Raw genomic sequence first — 21,427 nt, forward strand, 5'->3', positions numbered from 1 at the left:
AAAAAAGCTATAGCATTCCCAGATCTAAACACATATCAAATCAGCTAAAATTCACCTAAATAAGGCATTTGAAATGCAGCTATTTGTAGGAGGGCCCCAGTGCTCGGGAGCAAACCCTGGGCCGTGCACATGGGACAAATGTGCAAACTGTGCTTCATCCTCGGCTATGTAATCTTTCCAAAGAACAACACTCCATATACCCACACACTTACAAGAGCATGCACACACACAAATACAGCACACCAAATGTGTTTTTAAGTGAAGAGCTAAGCAAATTTAAAAGTCAGAGGAAAGCACATGCTCCTACTGATGACAGTAAAAGTAAATGTAGCTTATGGGCAAGAAAAGGGGATTTTTAAAAGAATATTGAGCCTGGTGTGGTGGCACACACTTTTGATCCCAGCACTCAGGAGACAGAGGCAGGCAGATCTTTGAGTTCAAAGCCAGCCTGGTCTACAAGTCAGTTCCAGGACAACCAGGGCTACATAGAGAAACCCAGTCTCAACATAAAAGTAGTAGTAGTAGTAGTAGTAGTAGTAGTAGTAGTAGTAGTAGTAGTAGTAGTAAATACTGACAGAAAACAATACTTACAAAGACTCTTAGAAATAGCTGGGGTGGACACGCAGCATGTTTGACAACTTCAGTGGCTAATAACTACTCTACAGCCCAGGAAGGTGGCAGTGTGTGCTGTTGAGTCCAGTAACCCAGAACGTTGCAGCAAACCTGGTCTGATTTACACATAAATTCCAGCCCAGTCACATGCCTCAATCAATCAATGAGAAAGCTAAGCACTAGAACAGGTAGGTACCTATAATCTGAGCACCCAGGAGGTGGGGGGTGAGAAAGGCCCAGAGCTCAGGCTAGCCTTATAGGATACCTTATCTCACAAATAAATACTCAACCCGTTGACATCATTTAACAGACACAAAATTCCTTTAATCTCCATAATACCAAAGACCAAAGAAAAATTTGTTTTCATTAAGTCATACTATCATCATATATTCATGAAGCAGACAGATATTTGAATATGTGCTGCACTGTCTGTAACAAATTCTTCTCTGACCACAGGTCTCTACTCAATCAAGTCAAATGTAAATATACCAGATTAAAAGAAAGTCAACATTAATTATTTGAAAGCAAGTCTTTGTGCTACTGCAGACATCAAGGAACCAACAACATTTTATTGAAATGAAAAGATTTTGGAGGATTTGGGCTGGAGAGACAGGCAGGTGAGTAGGGTGCTTGCCAGCAGGCCTGGAACCAGGAATGTGTGGCAGAGAACACACTCCCACAAATTACCCTCTAACCTCCACACACGTTATGGTAGGCATATGCACATGTGTGAGCACACACACACCCTACAGTGCATCTGAGTTACAGGCGGTTATAAACCACCCGATGGATGTGATGGCAACCTAACCTGGATCCTCTGCCAAAGTAGTAAGTGCTTTTTAAAAAAGAAAGAAAGAAAGACAGGGTCATTCCATGTGGCCCTAGTGGTCCTGGAACTCTGTATGTAAAGCAGGCCAGCCTCTAATTCACAGAGATCGGCCTTACTGCTGAGATTAAAGGTGTATACCACTTCCCCTGCTTCAGTGAGCGCCCATAACCACTGAGCAACCTCTCCAGCCTCCAGAAAATAACTTTAATTGTACAGGCAATCTTTATTTTCTTCTTCGTGCATTTGTTTCCCCACATGGATTAATCACTTTTATAAAAAAAAAAAAAAGGAAGGAAGAAATGCTCGAGAGAGGGAAATAAAATTAAAGGTCTTTTTATAAAACAACCAAAAATGTGATTTTAAATTTGCAGAGTTCCCCATTCAAAATGAAAGCAGAAGTCTTGCTGGGAGGGTGGGGCGGATGGGGCAGGCCAGATACCAACATTTGGAAGTCAGAGATAAGAGGCTAAGAAGTTTGAAGCCAGCTCGGGGAAGGCCATAAGGAAGTCTGTGAGGACATAATGAGAAGACCATCTCAAAATCAAGAAGTTAGAGACTTGGGGCTAGAATGCATGTCCTGCATGTGCAAGGCCTATGCTTCAAACCCCCTGCACTAACCCATATACAAAAATGCTGCCACCAAAAGGCCTTAGGAGTGGCTCTCTTCACACAAGATGCTTCCCCTTTCCAATCCTTCTTCCTAGGCTTCCTCTCTTTAATTCTTTGTTCACATGCTACTTTCTCAGCGAAATTTAACATAACCACCCAACTAAAATGTAAACTCAAGTGTTAGCAGAACACTTGCCTAGCATGCACAAAGCACGCACGCAGACAGACAGACAGACAGACAGACAGACAGACAAAAACACACACCCATGCAAGATGTTTTTTCTATCAGACATTCAAGTCACTGGTATGTCCTTGACTAATGATCTAGACAACATTCAACAAATCTTTGATGTTTATTTTTAAATGGAGCCAGACTTTGGGCATTGGTAGCATAAGTCTTTGATCCCAGCACTAGGAGGCAGAAGGTAAGAGGATCTCTTTGAGTTCGAGGTCAGCCTGGTCTACAGAGTTCCTGGACAGCTAGAGCTACACGGAGAAACCCTATCTCGAAAAACCACAAAAAATAAAAAGTAAAAAGGCAGCCAAGTTGCCAGGCAGTGGTGGTGCACACCTTTAATCCCAGGCAGATCTCTTTGAGTTCGAGGCCAGCCTGGTCTACAAAGCTACACAGAGAAACCTTGTGGAGAGGGGTGGGGGGGAAGCCAAGTAAATATCAGCACTTGGGAAACTGAGTCAGGAGCATTAACTTTAGTTTGATGAGTTCCATGCTAGCATAGGCTTCACTGGCTATAAGGAAACCCTGTCTCTTTTAATTATGTGTATATGTGTCTATGGATTCCTCCAGATCCCAGAAGGCTGGGAGTTATCTGACATGGATGGGTGCTGGCAACTAAACTCAGGACCTCTGGAAAAGCAGATTGTGCTCTTAACCACTGACATCTCTCTAGACCCAAGGTTTACTTTTTGTTGTTTTTAAATTTAATTAGAGACCCTGTTAGGGATGGGGTGGGGGAGTCCTGAGTGTGGTGATGCATACTGCTTGTGAAGTTCTAGGGAAACAGAGGCAAGAGGATCAGACATCCAAGGCTACCCTGAGTGTTCAAGGTAGTCCTGAATCACCAAAGGGGTGAGAGTAGGAGGGAGTTGAGTTAAGAGTGCAGGGATTGTGTTCAAGGGATGTGGAGGTTACTGGGACCAGCCAGTTCGAGGGCAGACTAAAAAGAAAATCTTCAGCCAGGAGCAGGACTTTCAAAGGTAAAGCAGTTAAGAGTGAGCAGCCAGAGGCGGGGCTGGAAGGCTGACAGGAAGGCTGCAGGCCAGAAGGGAATTAGGGTGAGAAGAAAGGGATAAATAGCTGAAAATGTAGAAGGCTGAAAGGGAAGTCAAGAAGAGGTCAGAGACGCACAGAAGCCAAGAGAAAGGGTGAGACTGAAGGAGGAGAAGCAGATGACTGACAGAGGAGGAGGCTAGGACCCTGCCCCAGCACAGCATACTCTTATTCCAGTCCCAAAATAAAAAAGTCACTTGTGCATTAGCATAGCTTGTGACTCAAGAGCGTTACAGCACATCTGCTACCACTCTGGCCCTCAAATTCTTCATTTGAGAATGCATGTGTTTTTAAGGCTTAGTTTGCAGGGCAGGATTTTTAATTGTTTTGTTTGTTCTTGTATTCTGTGTCTTGTTAAGATTGACTAGGTCTTCACTGTGAAGACCTGGAATATACTATGTAAAGTAGGTTGGCTTCAAGCTAATGTTAATCCTCCTGCCTCTGCTTCCCAAATTGAGGAGTACAGGTTTTAGCCACCACTCCCAGCTCCATTTTTAAATACACAGTACACCCTTAACCCCAGTACTCCAGGCAAAGGTGGGTGAATCTGTGAGGTCAAGCTGGTATACATCTCTTAAAGCCAGGATGGTGAAGCAACAGTCCCACTGATTAAGGTGAAGCAGGACTAGCTTAGGTTACAGTGTATCTGTGACCTACCCTTCCAAACTCATCTTTGCCAATTTACAGAACCAAGAACCTGAGCAAATGGGACAATCCACTGGCCTGAGGTGGAGAATGGTTAATTTCATCATGAAGCCTGCAGATCTAAGGCACTAGCAAGGACCTGAACAAGTTAACACATGACTAGCTCCCAATTGCACCAAATGAAAATTTCATTTATGATTAAGCATTCTATGCAAAATAAAACCATAGAAACTTACACAAAACAGTAATATATATTATATACAGTATCAGATGCATGGTGACTATACTATAATCAAAATCATTTGGAATCATGATTTTCAAACTCAGAAATTACAATGAGCCTTCCCTGCAGCCCTACAGCACGCACAGTTCCTAGATTGTGCAGTCAAACTGCCCATGCAAGTGGCAGATGACACTTTCTCATTGACAGGAGCTTCAAATTCTAGTCAGGCAACTGCAGTCACACTGAATCAGGAATATAAGCGTGCCTGCATGTTATTATGGGAAATAGTGGAAAATTTCACAGGCTGACATCCAGAACGTCTGCGGTTCCTTTTCATATTTCTTTCTTCCTGCAAAGCAGTTAGTTATTAGACCAGTTGAATTTTTTCAAAGCTGGAAATTTCCACTGTTTTTTTAAACTATCCTTTTTAAATGCAAATTGAAAAATGTTCTGAAATTCCACTATGAAATGATTCAGATGAAAAAGTATTAAAATATAAATCTTTAAATTAAATGAAGACAATGCCAAATAAAATGGGGTCCCCATCCCCAGACAGGTAGGAAGCTTAAGGGTACAACAACTTAATATAAATACTACAGGGACAAACATGGTGAGATGCTGGCTTTCTCATTAACATACACTGCAAGCATTCAAAGCTGACCTAACTCAACAGACACTGAAGCTAGAAAAACCATGAGACAAGACAACATGGTGGCACTAGCCTGCAGTCAGAGCTCCAGAGGCTCATATAGGCAACAACATCAGGACCAGCATGGGTAGCAAGATCTATATAAGAAGGAAAGCTGGTGTATAGCTCAGTGGTAGAGGAAATGCCTCACATGTGCCAGGAGTTTGATTCCTAGAATTGAAATAGGAGACAGTTCGAAGTGATAAAAAGAAAACAAAGCAGGTGGGTGATGGTGTTGCACACTTTTAATCCTAGCAGAAGCAGAGGCAGGTGAATCTCTGAATTTGAGGCTAGCCTGGTCTACAGAGCCAACACCTTGGGTTGGATCCCTAGCACCACACATGCAGGCATGGTTGTGCCTGTAATCCTGAACTTGGGAGAGGCAGGAAGACTGCTGAGCATAAGGAAGGGCAGCCGATGTCACATGAGACCCTATCTCAAAAATAATTGGTGGAGGTTTTGTTTTGTTTCCTTTCTTTTTCTTTTTCTCTCTCTCTTTTTTTAACCCCTTCTTTTTCCAGACAGGGTTTCTCTGTGTTGCCCTGGTTGTCTGGGGACTCACTCTACAGACCAGGCTGGCTTAGAACTCACAGAAATCCACCGAGTGCTGTGATTAAAGGTGTGCAACACAACCCGCCCAGCTTATTTTTTTCCCCCTTAATTTTAGGGAACAATACAAAAACTCACAGGCAAGACACAGTGTTATGTGCAAAGGCGGGCCCAGGGTGTCACTCCTCAGAGGTACACTCAGGGCCAGTGGTTTTAGATGGGTTTTCAGCACTTTCCACTGAGGTCATACTACATTTGCATTTATATTAAGTGAGAAAACAGACAGAAACTTTTCCCCTTTTCCAAACAGTGGTTGATGTAGCCCAGGCTGGTCTCAAATTCTCTATGTACTAAGAATGACCTTGAACTTCTGACTCTCCTGACTCCACCTCCCACAGTGCTAGAATTAAAGCCTGTAGCACTGAGCCCTGTTATGCAGTTCTGAAGATCAATCCCAGAGTTTCCTGTTAGCTAGGCAAGTACTCTTAACTAGGCTACATCCTGAGCCAAAGACTAACTGATTTTACTAAAGGGATAAAAACGATTTTAAGTTCCAGACCAATCAAAAATGACTTTTAACAGTCAAATGCAGGAAGAAATAATTTATGTTTCTCACATAGCTGGGGAAATAGGTAAATATGAAATGCATCTGCTCTGCAAGTGTGAGGACCTGAGTTCAAACCCTAATAATCTACTTAGAAGCCAACTGTGTAGCTCAAATGTATATATTCCAGCACTCCTATGAGAAGATGGAAGACAGCGACAAGAAAATCCCTGAAAGTCAAAAATAGCTATTCAGACTCATACAGTGGAAAAGAACAAAAAGCCTGCTTGAAACAAGGTGAAAAGCAACTGATAACCAAGGTTGTCCTCTAATAACCTCCACATGCATGTACATGGGCTCTAACACACATACACATAAATTTGTAAATTTTTAACATTGTTTCACGGCATGATGGTGCTCACTTTTATCCCAGTGTTAGGGAGGCAAGGGTAAGCGTATCTCTTTGTATTTGAGGCCAATGTGGTCTATATAGCGTATTCCAGCCAAGGCTGCAAATTGAGACCCTGAAAAAAGAAACTTTTGGACATGGTGATATGCCTGTAATTATATGGCACCAGGATACTGAGGCTAATGAATGAATCATGGCAAGTTCAAGGCCAGCCTATGCTATATACTAAGATCTTGTCCAAAAAAAAATTTTTTAAGTAAGTCAATCTAATATGCTTAAAGCCTAATATGCTTATATAATCTTTAGAAAATAAATTTATTCATTGTGTATCCAGTGTTTTGTATGCCTGCAGGCCAGAAGAAGACACCAGATCTCATTACAGATGGTTGTGAGCCACCATGTGGTTCCTGGGAATTGAACTCAGTACCTTTGAAAGAGCAGCCAGTGCTCTTAACTACTGAGCCATCTATCTCTGCAGACCCCAAAAAAGATTTTAATGACTTATTTTTATTTTATGTAAATTGGCATTTTGTTTGTATGTATATCTCTGTTGGGATGTCAGATCGGAGTTGCTATGTGGTGCTGAGAACTGAACCTGAGTCCTCTTGAAGAGCAGCCAATGCTAGCAACCACTGAGGCAGCCCCACCTGTATAACTTTTATTCAGCCCTTAAGATACTTATTTTTCTACTGCCACACATAACCCAGAACTTGAACATAGTGCTCACATCACTGACCATGAGTTAAGAGCTAGCTCATCATTGACTCAAAAACTACATCAAAAACCCAGCTGTTCACTTTATGGGTCTGGTAACAGTTGTTCTGTGGTAGCAGTGAGCAACTGACAACTCAGTTGAAGTTTGAGAGGTTTTTGCCGTTTTATTTTGTTTGAGACAGGAACTCACTATGTAGTCCTAGCTGACCTGGAATTCACTATGTAGACCAGGCTGGTCTCAAACTCAGATCTGTCTGACCCCTGCCTCCCATGTGCTGGGATTAAAGGTGCGCATCACAACACCCAGCTTGTCAACTATTTTATGAAAGGCCTCAAGGTCAAACTCTGAGATGGGCCAGGCGCTGGTGGCACACACCTTTAGGCCCAGCACTCGGGAGGCAAAGGCAGGCGGGACAGCCTCCAAAGCCACAGAGAAACCCTGTCTCGGGAAGAAAAAAAAATATGAGATGGGTGCTAAATTGTGCATCTTTATTTTTTATTCACAGGCCATGGATGGGTCAGAACAGTTTCCTAAGTGAAACTACATTAACCTTCAAGTGTTCCTATGGTATATGCTATCACACAGCCATGCTGGAAAGGCCATAAGGCCCTCAATTTTCTCAGAACATTACTATTTAAGTTTTATTTTTTATTGTTTCTTTCTTTTCTTGACATCTGTTCTATATGAATGAGGGCTTTACTCACATGTATGTCTGTGTACTTTCTATGTGCACACCTAGTGCCTGCAGAGGTCAGAAGGGATCTGTTACAGGTCTATATGTATGAGACTTTCACTCACATGTATACCTGTGTACTATGTGCACAAATGTGGGTGTTGGGAATTGAAATCAGGTTCTCTATGAGTACAGTGCTTTAGCCAGGCATGGTACTACACACATTTAATCCCAGCACTCAGGAGGCAAAGGCAGGTGGATCTCGGAGTTCTAGGCCAGCCTGGGCTAGAAGGAGTTCCAGGACAGCCAGTACTGTTACAAAGAGAAACCCTGTCTCAAAAAAAAAAAAAAAAAAAAAAAAAAAAAAACTCTCAAGTGCTCTTAACTCCTGAGCCATCTCTCCAACCCCTTAGGTTTCATTTATTTTATGTTTATTTATGTATTTGTGTTTAAGTATGTACGCATTCATGCAGATGTCTGATGAGGCCAAAAGAAAATATTATATGCAGAAAATAAAGGCAGTAAGGGTGCTGGGAGGCAAACTCAAATCCCAGTAAGAGCAAGTACCCGTAACCTTTGCCATCTCTGCAGCACTTCACAAAGCATTCTTAATCCCAACGTCTGGTCAGTTAATCTTTCATTGCCATGTAACCTTCAGCCAGCCCAGAGTCTGTCTTATTGGTCTAACCCTGTGGGTCAGTCTCTGCTCAGTTCTGATCTACACCGGCTTGGGAGTGAGGGGTGACAACACAAGCTACTTCAAGATGTAAACTGAAGTACTAACTCTTGATTTCTTAGATATTCTGCTGTTAATTCCATGGATCCTGGTAGAAAGCCTTCATTCCCACCACCTAAAATTGCAGTTGTTTCTGTTTACCTGATATTGTTACAAGTTTGGGGGAATAAGGCAGCTTAAATGTAATTAGCCCCTATAATTTCATAAGAAGTAGCACTACTAGGAGGTGTGGCTTTGTTGAAGTGGGTATAATCTTGTTGGTGGAAGTGTGTCACTGTGGGGGTGGGCTTTGAGATTTCCTATGCTCAGGATACCCCCCCCAATGTCTCAGTTCACTTCTTGCCTGCAAGATGTAGCTACTACTCCAGCACCGTGTCTACATGCATGCTGTCACGTTCCCCCATGATAATGGACTAAACCTCTGAAAACTGTGAGCCCCTTCATTAAAAGTTTTCCTTTATAAGATTGTGGTGTGGTTATAGTGTCTCTTCACAGCAACAGAAACCCTAAGACACTAGGCATGGTGGTTCAACCTATAACACAGCAGTCAGAAGGTTAAGACAGGAGCACCTCCATTTCCAGGCCAGCCTAGATGATACAGAGTTTCAAGAGCTACCTTTTCTTAGGATGGTTGGATAGACAGACACATTTTTTTTTTTTTTTTTTTTTTTTTTGAGACAGGGTTTCTCTGTATTGTTTTGGAACCTGTCCTGGAATTAGCTCTGTAGACCACGGTAGCTTGGAGCTCACAGAGATCCTCCTGCCTCTGCCTCCTGAGTGCTGGGTTTAAAAGTGTGCACCACCAATGCCTGGCAACAATACTATTTTTTAATCATTTTTTGTTGTGATTTAGTTGGGGGGGGTTATGTTGTTTTGAAATTCAAAGATCTCATAACCTGGGTCGGCTTCAAACTTGCTCTACAGGCATGGATAGCCTTGAACTCCTGGTCCTCCTGCCTAAGGAATGAGATACAAGTGTCCATTACCACCTAGCAGTTGCTTATAATCACATTTATAAAATAAGGATCTCACTAGGCGGTGGTGGCCCACTCCTTTAGTCCCAGCACTCAGGTGGCAGAGGCAAGTGGATCTGAGTTTGGAGCCACCCTGGTCTACAGAGAGTTTCAGGGCAGCTAGGGCTGTTACACAGGGAAACCCTATCGCGAGTGGGGGGGGGGGAGGGAGGGAGGGAGGGTTCCTTTTTTGTTAGGATTACGTTTGTTTTCTACTTGTCAAAACAAGATTTTAATCTACAGCCTAGGCTTGCCTCAAATTTTGATGATCCTCCTGCCTCAACCTCTCAAGTACAGGGCTTACAGGCATGAAACGCCACACCCGCCCTGGGAAGTTCTTCCCATCTTTACAGTGAATCTACAATGGCAAAGTCTCTAAGGACATGGACCCTAAATGAAATGAGTCTGTAAACTTAACACTGTGATAATCTGGCCTTGTAGTAGGAAGAGAACACCACTGATCCTCCAATGTAGGTAAGACGATGTAGTTACCCTTGTCCTCTTGCTATCAGACCCAAGTTTCAACAGCAGGGGAAACTTAGGCTGAGACAAGAGCTGTGTCATTAAAACACAACTACCAGCAGGGTGTGGTGGCATAGACAGGCAGATCAAGAACAACCTGGTCTAGAGTTCATTTTTTTTAAAAAAGTGAGTGAATGAACTACTCAAATAGAGACACCAGCAGTGGCCCAAGCTTATAAATCCAGCACTGGGGAAGTGGAGACAGGAGGATCGGGGTCAAGGTCATTCTCTGCAACACACAATTCTGCAACTCCAGAATTGGCTACAAGAATTGGCATACATCTTTAATACCAGCACTCTGAAGGGAAAGGAAAAAATCTCCTGATTTTGAGGTGACAGAAACCTATCTTAAAAAAAAAAAAAAAAAAAAAAAAAAATTAAAGCCTATCTAGGGGGAAGGAAAAAAGACAATGACTCATTGTAATGAACATTTGCAAGATGTCTGAGCAAAAGGGTAGTCTGGGCAACACACCATGAGATGCCGCAGCTTCCTATTCGAGATGGTTTGTCTTCTTTGTTTTGCATTTTATTTTTTATTTTTGTTTCCTTTTGGGGGGAGGTTGCAAGGGTAATGGACTGATAAGGAGGGATAGGGAGATGAGGGGGGATTGGGGTATATGATATAAAATTCACAAAGAATTAAAAGAGGAAAACTTGGAACAGAGGATGTATGAAGACACAATCTTCAGAAAATACTAGCTAGACTCTTAAATATTTACAAATCAAATCGCCAAGTATTAATCAGGAAGCAGAATCAAGTACCTAGGCTGCTTCACCAGGCAACTTTAATTCAGTAATTATGTCACTAGTGACAAGCTGGTGTTACACCTGTCCCCTCATCTTCTCTGGGGTCCCCATCTCCCCCACTGTAGGGCACACACAACCCCAGTCCACAGCTTGTTGGGAAATCTTCCTAACAGCACAGAAAGCTGTGGCTGTGCTTACATCCTCTAACAGGAAGAACTGAGGCTCAGAGAAGCTGGTGGTGAGTGCATGTAATCCCTGCACTGGATAACAGAGGCAGGAGATCACAAGGCAGGAGTCAAGCTACTCATCACAGTAAATGCCAGGCATCAGCAAGACCCTGGCTCAAATACTTTAAAAAAAAAAAAAAAAAATACAAGGAGCTTGGCAGGGTGACCTATGCCATATCATAGGGGAGGCTCAGGTATGGGATTTGATTTCCAAGCTGTATCATCTACACAGAAGACCAGGTCTCAAAAACAACCCCAGAGTGAGAAATGCCCAAAGGTTCCAAAGTATTGAACTCTTCCACACCAGAACTCTCCTCAAAATAACCAGGGTTACTGCCCAGACCGCAGAAGAGGGACAAACACTTCCAGGCTTTCTGACATGTATCTTTTCTTTCAGTTGTTTTGAAACAGCAAAGGATCCTGCTGCTCTTCCAATAGCAGTTCACTTTCATTATAAAAATGTCAGTTTGGGACAGATTAGGAGAAACAATTACTCTTAAGTAAAATAATTTCATCTTGGATTTCAGTTCCACAGAATGCTCCCCCAAAAACACCCCCTATCCCTAGTGATGCCTTTCTCTCCCTCCCCAGGCTTTCTCTATTGTGCTGAAGGTCTCAGATGCCAGAGATGGAGGAACAATGCCACAACACAGCTGCAGGCTTCCTGCCTGGTAGCCAGTCATTATTCTCAAGACCAGAGGACTTTCAAACACTGCTTGAGTTGCTTTGAAATTCCCTCTTTCAGATTCCCCTCCTTCATGGACCATCTATTGAAAAGAATGGCTTCAAAAATGTCTTGCTGCACCAATCAAAACTCTAAGCAAAACAAAGTGGAAAGCCTTGGATATGGTGAGCTAAGCTACAAATGGCGTAAGTTTGGTAAAAAGCCAGTAAAAATGTACATAACAGGAAGGAAAGTATTCTTCTGACAAAGCGCAGGATAGACTTTTCTCATGGATAAACAAAACCTGCTTCTGAAAAATCCTAAATTTATATTGAAATTGTCAGTGTAAAGACTGAAATATCATCATCACTTAAAAAGGGATGGGGGACTACCCTAAGTGTCTCAAACTATGAAAAAGGCCAAGATGTTCCTTCTTAAAGACTTTTTACACCAGAACAAAGTACATTTACACATCTTAAGTTTTGAGAACAGAATAGACTACCAACATCTCCTGAAAACCTGAAGTCCGGTTTCCTCAAATCATAGTTTGAATGTGAAACACTCAGTAAAAACTCTTACTAGATTTCTGAGCTAGCCCAGAGAAGAGACCCAACCACAGTTGGTTAATTATCTCCCAGCAGACCATGGATCCTTTACCCTTTGTTCTAAAACATTAAAAATGGAAGGTTTCATGAGTAACAACTTGTCAAACCCGAACAATAAACAAATTTTCCAAGATCTTATACTTCTAGCAAAACAACTTAATAAATCCTTACTCTAGTACAACAAAATAATGTAACTAGTCCCATAAAGTTCATTCAATTCAAGGGCATTCAACCAATACAATTAACATTCAACCAACCACCAGGTGGTGGTACATGCCTTCCATCCCAACACTCAGGCAGAGGCAGGAGGATCTCGTGAGTTTGAGGCCAGACTGCTCTATAGAGTGAATTCCAGAACAGACACAGATACATGGAGAAACCCATGTATCTGCTGGTTCAATTCCCAGTATCCACATGGCAGCTCACAACTGTCTTTCACTCCAGTTACAGGGGATCTGCCACCCTTACACAGATAAATGTGTACATAAAATTAAAAAACTATTTAAAAAGGAAAATATTCAACCAACCACCAGGTTCAGCCACCTGAGGATGGCTAAGATTTCTGGAGCTCTTCCCATCCATCATCATCCATCCACTACTCCAGCTTAGGGCAGCTGTGCAGCCCAGGCCAGGATCCCACCATTCTGTGGGTAACCAAGAATTGGTTCAGTATTTTAGTGATGCTTTATCCCTCACAGCAGCTCTAACAAAGGAGACCAGACCTTTCAACAGAACAGCAGTTCAAAATAGCCCACCAAGAAAAACACACCTCTTAAATCCATCAACACAAACATTAGCAGAAAAGGAAAAAAAGGACAGATGCTCCTGGCACATTTGGAGGGGTGAGCGGAGGACTCTAACCCACTTGCTCTGAGAACATCTCGACAGGCGGAGGTGAAACACGCCTTTAATCCCAGTGCTTGGGAGGCAGAGGCAGGTGGATCTCTGAGTTCAAGGCCAGCCTGGTCTACAGAGCTAGTTCCAGGGGGTGTTACACAGAGAAACCTTGTCTTTAAAAAAAAAAAAAAAAAAAGAACATTTCAAGATATGTTGTCAGTCAGGTGAGATTCCTCCCCTGCCTCTAGCCCACATGACTATGGTATAGTTAGTTACAAGCCTTTATTACTGCCCCACCTAGACACCAATGCCCACTAAGCTAAATGAGTGCTTGGTAACTGCATTCAGACTAAGATTTCCCAGTGTGTGTGAACTGGCCTCTCCCGCTGAGCATCTTCTGGCCACTTTCCTGTTCCTTTAACAACTTTCTAACAGAGGTAGGAAAAGGAAAGGTGATTAAAGCAAGTCAATTCCATCATCTGTTGGAGGATTGAAAGCAGGTTAGCTGTGGATAAAGTGTATCCTTAGCCCCAAAGCATCCCCAGAAGTCCTCTCAGAAACAATGGATATATATTTACCTAACAAACACTAGTCAGCTAGCTTCTGGTCCATGGGCCCTTCTTCCACACTCACTGCTGAATGCTCTCTTCCAATTCCTTCCCATCCTAGAATGCACTCAGCTGAGCCACATTTCGCTGCAGCGCTCCACCTCAAAAGTTCCCACAATCTAAACAGTCACCTCTTTTCAATTTACTATGAGGAAAAGCGAACATTCTGCTCCAGTACCAATGTCTGCCTCCCAGAACCAGTCAATATAGCAAAGAACATGCCACGGTGCTGTGTATGTATAGCAGTGCAAAAACAGCTGGTGCATCAAGCCCGAACTCAATGAACTGGAGGCAACAAGAACAACTCTTTGCTTTGGCAATCCCAGGAAGCATCATTAGCAGAGTAAGGACGGTATTAAATTGTAGCCAATTTGCTGTGTGAACAAACTGCCACTGGAGGCAATAGTCCTTCTAAACTTAAATGTTTCCAAAGTACATGAGAGTTTTAAAATGCAAAAACGAAAGCCTAAAACCATTTACATCAGCAACCAATTAGGAACAGGACAACAGCAATTGGGGATTGCTGTTTATCCAACAGCTATTACCCAAACTAAAAGACACTTTAAAATTCTCAAACAGGAGTTTGCAACTTAAGGAAGTATTTTAGAATCATGCAGCTACGATACAAAAGCCTAGATGATGACCTGTTGTGTGTCCAAGTGCAGACTTTCAGGTATCTGTTCCATTGAGATCCAGGAGCCAAACTCAGGTCGTCAGCTGAACAAGCACCTTTATCTACTGAGCAATCACTCTAGGCCAAGACTGGATTTTTGTAAGCTACTTTTTTTCTGTTAGTAGACTGTCCCTGACATAGCAAAGAACCTTTTTCAATGAGTCAAAATGGGCTTTCCTGGCACATGCATGTGGTGCACACAAACCCTTGCACAGGCATGCATGCCTACATGCACCCATTCACTCACATACATAAATACCATAAAAAATAAGTTGTTGGGAGCTGGAGTTGGCTCAGTGGTTGAGAGCACTTGTTGCTCTTGTAGAGGACCTGGGTTCAATTCCAGCACCCATAAGGGAGCTCACAAGCTGTTAACTACAGATCAAATACCCTCTTCTGACCTCAGCAGACATTGTGGTGCATATAAATCAAGACAAAACATTCATACACATAAAGTAATGAAATAATTTAAAAATAAGTAAGTTGTTATTTCATTCCATTTCTTGGGAAACAGAGGCAGGTCTATGCTAGCCTGATCTACACAGTGAATTACAGGTCAGGACTATGAAGTAAGACCCTGTCTCAGAAAAAACTGCAAATAAAAAGATGGATCAAGAAGCCATTAGTACTGAGCTGGAAGCTACTATAAGAAGAAAAAAAGGTGGGTGGATAGAGAAAGAAGGCATTAATGGGCTGGGGAGTTCAGTGGCAGAGAACTTTCCTAGCACACATGAGGTTCAACCCCAGCACCCAAAAATAAAAGCAAGATATTACTAAGCAATCATCTCCAAAGTGTATTTTGTTTACACACCTCCCAGAAAGAGGATCCAGGACCCCACAGCCAGCACACTCCCTCCTATTTATTAAGAGGGTGAAGATGCCTTATAGAAGTTTTTATACCAGGAAAATGCACCCTAAAATCACTTACAAAGTATAAAGAAATTGGCTAAGGGTAAGGACCAGTGATGCAGCATATGCTTGGCCCAGCACTCAAAAATAAAAAAACCAGGCACAGGACTGGAAAACTGTCTCAGGGGTTAAGAGCATTGGCTGCTCTTGCAGAGGACTCAAGAGTCCAAGTAACCACATGACAGCTCACAACTGTCTAAAACTCAAGTCCCAGGGAATTAGACGTTTCCTCAGGCAACAAGCACACACATGGCACAGATATATTACAGGCAAAACACCTCATACACATAAAATTAAATAAATTTAATTTTTTATCTAAAAGATATTATAATCCCTAATAACCTAGCTCTATCATTCCAGTTTTTTTCTAATTCTTTTTCCTAATGTGTGTGTGCCTACATGAGTTTATATGTGCAATGCATGTAGGCAAGAGACTATGGAAGCCACAAAGGAGATTTAAATCCCCTGAACTTTAGTCAGATAGGTGAGCTACCATATGGGTGCTGGGAACCAAACCCAAGTACTCTAGAAAAGCAAAAAGTTCTCTTAACCACTAACTAAGCCACCTCTCAGGTTCCCATTCAATTATTTTAATGAACTGTTAGTAATTTTTGTTGTTTCGTTCTTGTTTTTTTTCTGAAACGGTTTCTCTATGTAACCCTGACTGTCCTGCAACTGGCTTTGATAGACCTGGCTAGCCTAGGTCTGCTGGGATTAAAAGCATTCACCACCACCTCCTGGATAATTTATTTTTATTTATGTATAGGACTGTTTGCTTGTGTGTATGTATGTACACTATGTACAGGAGCCTGTGGAAGGCAGGTAAGGGCTCTGGATGCTATGGAGCTGAAGTTACAATAAGTTATGGGCTGCCATGTGGGTACTGAGAACCAAGCCTGGGTCCTCTGAAAAAGCAGAAAGTACTCTTAACCATTGAGCCATCTCCCCAACTCCCCTATACTCATTTTTCCAATCATTTTAGCAAAATAAAGTGGAACAACATGCCTATAACTTCACTTGAGAGGCTAAAGCAGGAGGCTGAACTCAATCAAGGCTAACCTAGGCTATAGATCTAAGTGCTACCCTAAACTACTAATTAGTTTAATGATTCAGAAACTTACAAAAAAAGTAATAATCCTAGCTGAATGAGATGTCATATATTTCTAATCCTAGCACTAGGACGCTGAAGCAGGCAGATCATGAGTTCAAGACCAACCAAAACTATAAGCTCCAGATTCCACAACAGCCTGAACAATGAGACCATTTCAAAACACCAAAGAGAGATGTTTAGCGGGTTAAAAGCACTTGCTACACTTACAAAGGACCAGGGTTCAAACCCCAGCATCTATATGGCAGCTCACCACTAGTAACTCCAGTTTCAAGGAACCTAATGCCCTCTTCTGGCCTTCGAAGTCACCAGGCACAGAAGTGGTGATACCAACACAAGCAGGCAAGAATTTGAGGGGCTGGAGAGATGCTCAGCGGTTAAGCGAACTGGCTGTTCCTATGGAGCCTCAGGTTTGATTCCCAACAAACCCCATGGTGGCTCACAAACATTTGTTGCTTTGTTTTGTTTTTTTGTTGTTGTTTATGGAGACAGGGCTTCTCTATGTAGCTTTGGCTGTCCTGGAACTCACTCTGTAGACCAGGCTGGCCTCAAACTTAGGAGATCCCCTGCCTCTGCCTCTGCCTCCTGAGTGCTGGGATTAAAGGAATGAGCCACCATGACCAGCTCACAAACACCCTTAAATCCAGTTCCAGGGAACTGACACCCTCTTCTGACCTTTTCAGGCAATAAGTATGCATATGGTACACAGATATACACTCAAACAAAATTCACACATAAAATAATATTTTTTAAAAAAAAGACAATCTTATTGGTTATATGCTGAAGTTTGTGTTTTGAAGACCTCTCTAGTTAAGGGATGTTTTCTGATAGAAACTGCTTACAATGATACCCTCCCACCTAGTCTACAATTCCCACTACAAAATGCACTTCTTTCAGTACGCCAAAAGCTAGCATGTGCCTTTCTGTTTTTTACTACTGATTGGACAATTAAGCCTTTTCTATCAACATATAAAATACCCTATAATTTAGGATCACAGGCAGTTTAGATTACTGCTCATTTAAATTCAGAACCTGAAGCAACCTCCAGTGACACAAGAGCTACAGTGTCGATATCATTTTACAAACAGAGGCTTCATTTCATCTTACAATGAATGAACCCTCAGGGTTCTTCATCCCACAAGCTATTATTTCTCTATGGGTTTTACACGGAGGCACTAAATCCAAAAGGGCCTTTCTAACAACGATCAAGTTTTTTTTTTTTGAATGTATGTCCATGCACCAAGTGGATGACTGGTGTCACAGAGGCCAGAAGAGGGCGACTGAATCCCTGGAACTGGAGCTTCTCATTATTGCTGGATGCTGGGAATCAATTCTGAGTCCCTAAACCAAACTTACATCATGAAATGCCAACAGTAATTACAACAGAGAGGGTTTGGAGTGAAGAGATTCCTTTTTCAGTGTTTTTATGTCTCTTCTGTTGGTGCCATATATGGAAAAACCTATCCTAAATAAACAGATAGCGATTTGATTTTTTAAAAGCACAGACAGTTCACGGTTTGCATTGCCATTTCCACAGCATATTCACTGAAGATCTGGAGCCCATACTCGCCTGACTCCAGCATCTCATCTATGCAACCTGCAGAAACAAATACTGAGCAGATCGGCCAGCTGACCTGAGGGCTGGCGTTTAAATCTCAGGCCACGACAACCCTGATATAGGAGCTCTCATCTCATTCAGGCCACTTGGCCCTGCAGCCCTGCAGCCCTGCAGCCCTGCAGCAGACAGGGGACTACTCGCCTTCCTGGTTTTTACCGCACAAGCTTAATTACAAAAACAAGTTGGCTTTGAAGCGCTACTCAGAAACTGTAAAAAGGGAAGTCTTCGCATGGGGGTGGGTGGAGGGGGAGATGAGAATTACTCGACTTTAAGACAGTCTCCAGCCTTCCATATCATACAGCATGGAGTCCTGGGCTCCTGCTCCGTGGGCCTGAGATGCTCTGGGCTCACCCAGCTGTTCGATTGGTTAACTTTTCCACCTGGGCACCCTCAAACTGCCTACGAAGTAGCTTTGCCTCTCACTTCTCTCACAGGCTGTGAGGCTCGTTCATTTAAACTATTGCAAACAGAATCAATGAACGAACCACGACTCGGAATTTCGGTAGGTGAAAGTGATCGTGGTAATAGGTGATACCAGACGGCAGAGCCAGTATCCACGCCACACAGAGTGCAGACCCCACACTCATTCCCGTATCCACGCTACACACACTTCAAACTCCTCATCCGCAAAGCAACCAACCACCCCATACACATCTCGGACCCCGCATTCACCCCGTAGTCGACCCATACAGACCGCAGACCCTGCACTCATCCCTCACACCTCTACTCACCCCGCTCACACCACCGCACACGTCGAATACGGCACTCATCCTACACGCCCTGCATCCACCCTGCAGACCCCACACTCATCCTGCCTGCATCCACTCCACACACCTCGTAGACTCCGGATCCACACCACACACCTGGCACATCGCGCAGACCCCACATCCATCCCACACACCACAGACCCTGCTCTCACCATGCACACACCCCGCACTCACCCCGCGCGCACCGCAGACTCCGCGTCCGCCGCGCCCGCTCGCAGCGGAGCCGCAGCCTCTGCCCGAAGAGCCCGAGTCCGCCCCGCCGGGCGGCGCCGGCGGGAAGAAGAGGCTGAGCTGCGCTTCCCCGACCCGGGACTCGGCGGGGGGAGCTCAAGCAGCAGAGGCCGCGGCCGCGAACTCCTCGCGACCCTGCGCGGGCCCCGGAGCTTAGCGCCGCCCGCCCGATCCCTGTCGCCTGCGCCGCGCGTTGCCTGCGACCCCGAGACCCCCGCCCGGGGCCATGCCGCCGGCCCTGCCCGCCGCCCGCCGCCGCCTTTCTCTCCACTCACCGCTCGCCGCCATCTTTCCCAGCGCTGCTCTCGATGGAAACTCACAGCTCAGCCCCGGCCGCCGACACCGACTCCGCCGAGGGCGCCGCCGGCGATCTGAGGAGCTGAGGCGACCGCCGCTGAAGCCGCGGCGCGGAGGCCGCCGGGATTTGTAGTCCTGCGGCCACGCCCAGCACTACGGGTCCCAGGGGGCCGTGCGCGCTGTAGGGGGCGTGGCCAGGCCGTCTGGGTGCCTCCGGCCCTCCCAGGACCTGGAGCGCACGTCCTGCGTTAGTTTTCCCGAGTGTTCATCTCTGTCCTGGAATTCCTGACATCTACGGACTGACAGTTCATTGTGCGCCAAGCACCGGTCCTCAAGATTAGCAGCTGAGGCGGAGTCGTCCTTACTTTTCAGACGCCCTGCTATGTCACTGGCTGAAAGGGTTTTGGGTCAAAAGGAGGTCAGTCCCCAGGTGTGGTCTCTCCCATGATTTACACCAGAGACAGTTTGAGTTAAAGTGCGAAGAATTGGGAGACACTACCTTAACGAAGGGCGGCTTGAACTTAGTATGGCCAGGAGTGGCTTAAATTGTCACCACATGGGCGGGGCAGAGCAGAGGCTATCTGCGTAGTGTTCTCGCAAAAACAAAAAATAAGTGACCTAAATCTAACAAAAAAAAAAAAAAAAGTAAGAAGACAAATCAGGATGTACGGCATTCTACAGAACCAGCCTGTGCACCAAGATATCAAATCATAAGTGAAGCCAATCCTAGTAACCCATGCCTCAGGAGGTGGAGGTAGGAAAAACAGAAATTCAAGGTCAACTTCCATAACAGGTTTATGGAAGCCTGGACCAGAAAAGAAAAAGGTGTCTGACCAAAATAAATAACTAAAAGTCAAATGTAATACATCATAGTCTTTTTTTTTCTTTCCTTCTTTTCTTCCTTCCTTTTCTTTCTTTTCTTCCTTCCCTTTCTTTTCTAAGACAGTTTCTCTGTGCAGCCCCTGCTATCCTGGAACATGCTCTGTATACCAGGCTAGCTTCCAACTCAGAGACCCAGCTGTCTTAAAGGCTTATGCCACCATGCCTGTCTTGTGAATAGCATTTATGTAAAAAGAACTTGAATCCGGTCATTGATGGCAAACAACTTTAATTCCAGGACTCAGGAGGAAGAGGCAGGTGGATTTCTGTGAGTTCCAGGCCAGCCTGATCTACAAAGCAAGTTCCAGGACAGCCTCCAAAGCAATACAGAGAAACCCTGTCTCGGGAAAAAAAAAAAAAAAAGAAAGAAAGAAAGAAAAGAAAAGAAAAAGAAAAAACAAAAGGAAGAAAAAAAGAACTTAAAAAGGAATTTGGAGTGGGGTAGTAAGATAAAATGGACATTGTCTTGCAACACAAACCGTATAAAACATCTTCAGTGTGAATAAAATTAGCCCTACACGAGCTCTGCTGTCACCTCCAGGATTTCCTCATCTGCACTATGATAGTCCCTGGTTTACTGTTCTACAATGCCCACCCTTCACCCCTAGAGTCTATTCACAAAGCAGCTAAGCCCAAGGCTGGCATGGTAGTACACACCCTTAACTCCAGCACTCAAGAGGCAGAGGCAGGCAGATCTCTATGAGTTTCAGGCCTGCCTGGGCTACATAGGGAAACCCTATCTTAAAATTAATAATGATAATAATAATTTTTAAATAATTATTTATTATTTATATATAACATATATAAATAATGTATAATATATAATAACATAATAATATATAAATAATAAAAGTACATTAAGAAGAATAATTATTGATTCAAGTGCAGTGTGTGGGTATATATATATATATATATATATATATATATACTGAAAACATATACCTACTCAGACTTATACACATATATATGTTCAAAGGATAACTGATGAACAGTGAAAAATACATATTCAAGGATGTCAGGAAAAGACCCAGAAAGAAGAGAGACATACTGCTTTGGGTGGGATATTTAGGTGGTTCTACAGTGAGTGACATCACCTGGCAGGTACTCACTCCAGTCACAGTTGAAATCAGCTGATTGACACTCAGGTTGATAATCAGCAAAGATGCTGGCCTTCATCCTTCACTCTGTTTGCACTGCCCACT

General features: G+C 43.6%; 1 protein-coding gene across 2 annotated transcripts in view; it reads right to left on the reverse strand.

The window, feature by feature from the left end:
- Positions 1 to 19,450, reverse strand: part of Ncoa3 (nuclear receptor coactivator 3) — an 84,366-nt gene extending 64,916 nt beyond the window's left edge. For both annotated transcript variants that reach the window (XM_051186161.1, XM_051186152.1), the window contains exon 1: positions 19,325 to 19,450. The gene's annotated coding sequence lies outside the window, so the exon portion shown is untranslated. The remainder of the gene's footprint in view (positions 1 to 19,324) is intronic.
- Positions 19,451 to 21,427: the final 1,977 nt, after the last annotated feature.

This window comes from Phodopus roborovskii, unplaced genomic scaffold (genome assembly GCF_943737965.1).
Source record: "Phodopus roborovskii unplaced genomic scaffold, PHOROB, whole genome shotgun sequence".
Taxonomy (NCBI): Eukaryota; Metazoa; Chordata; class Mammalia; order Rodentia; family Cricetidae; genus Phodopus; species Phodopus roborovskii.